At 34.4% G+C, this 1,742-nt stretch overlaps 1 protein-coding gene across 7 annotated transcripts in view; it reads left to right on the top strand.

The window, feature by feature from the left end:
- The window catches only part of LOC117181487 (protein pangolin, isoforms A/H/I/S), a 786,230-nt gene that overhangs the window by 476,498 nt on the left and 307,990 nt on the right, over nt 1–1,742 (top strand). The gene's annotated exons all lie outside the window — the stretch shown is intronic.

Below are 1,742 nucleotides of genomic sequence, written 5' to 3' on the forward strand. Positions count from 1 at the left end.
AGACACTTTAGTCGTTAGCGTCCATCGGTCAGAGCTCAGAATGTTCGAACCCAGCCTGACAGTCTGTCAAGAATCAAGAGATGATTTTTATTTCTTTGTCGATATTTTGAGCCTTCACGATGTGTATTGTAATTTTTCAACATATATTAAGTTACACTTTCTTGTGGAGAATTAATTTATCGTTCTTCGATGTGAACTCTTTGGCTTTCAAGAAAATAAGAACTCGAAGCACGGCTCAGCGTTTATTAAGGCTATGTGATACTAACCTTAAAATAATGTTTCGACATATTTTTTACAACAACTCACGTCTACACGAATTGAAATATCGAGGTGAACATTTAGAAAATGAAATACAAGGCCCTAATATACTTTCGCTTCTGGTATATGGACGTGAGTTGTTGCAAAAAATATGATGTAAAGTTATCTTGAAGTTAGTATGGCATGGTCTTAATGATCTCAAGCGAAAAGCGCCATGTTCCTCGCTCTACATAAAAACACACAATTGTCAACAGGGACGCATCACCCCAGGTAGAAATTATAACTTGGTTCTTAAGAGGCCCTGTCTAGATTTCCTATTTTCTATCGAGGCCCTAAAGTGGCAATCTATCGAGGGCGCAGGCGAAAGCGTCATGCTCAGCTAGCAAGGTCATCAGTAGGCAACCCAATGAGAGCCTATTAATAGGGTCTTTATAAAATCTAGATAGTCCCTCACACACTCTTATTCAAAAGCATATGCTATTGTTTTTTATTTTGTTGATTCAAAATAAAATATTAAAATATTAAAAAATTGCTCATGCTTTAAATTCTGAAATGTGATGCTATGGTTGCAGTAGTATTAAATTTTAACTAGCTAACTAGCTGACTAGCTGACTAGCTGACTAGCTGACTGTTGTTTTGTTGCGCTAGCATTTTTTTTTGACGGAGTTGTTAAGCTTCAAAGGCAGATGCCTATAGTTTTCTCGACGATAGTAAATTAAATATTGACTCTCACGGGGCCGCAGCCAGATTTCCTAGCTGGAAGAATCTAGGCTTTCCCTGTGATGGTCCTTACAGGTTATTGTCGTATGCTACTTGTCTTACGTTATCTATATACCCACTTTTTAGCACTATATTTTTTAATTAAACTAGATAAAAAGCTTTATTCATAAAGATTTATTTAAAAAATAATTTCTATCAATTAATTATTGTCTTGAAGGAACCTTGTAAAGCCCTCGACAGGTAAAACGGGTAATACAGATGTGAGTACAAAAAAGTACATTAATGTTCTTATGCTTAATTATACTTAAATTTACAAAAGAAAAAATTAAAAAAATTACCGAAAGAAAAACTTTGAAAAATTTCATTTTTTTCTGGAAAATTAAAAACATTTGGTGTCTTAAAAACTTGAAAAAACTTTTTATTAAAGATCATATATAACAAATCGAGGTTCAAAAACCTTTTTCCCTACTTTCTAAAGGATTGGATGGATGCCGTCAAGCATTTATGATAACGCACTCAGCGTGTCATCGTAGCTATCGGGATTAGGCGTTCGGCTTATAAGCCTGCGGTACGTGCGTTCGGTTCTCGGCGCCTGCGGATATTTTAATAAACTGCGTTTATCTATAGTTATTAGCAATAAGTCTTCTCTAGTCAAATTTAACAATAAGTTTACCAGGTGTATACATATGAAACCGGTATTTTTTCAAGAAAAAAACACATTTATTTCAAGAGAATGATAACAAATATTTTATTCAAAGTATGCG

Source organism: Belonocnema kinseyi, chromosome 10, assembly GCF_010883055.1.
Source record: "Belonocnema kinseyi isolate 2016_QV_RU_SX_M_011 chromosome 10, B_treatae_v1, whole genome shotgun sequence".
In the NCBI taxonomy this organism is placed as follows: domain Eukaryota; kingdom Metazoa; phylum Arthropoda; class Insecta; order Hymenoptera; family Cynipidae; genus Belonocnema; species Belonocnema kinseyi.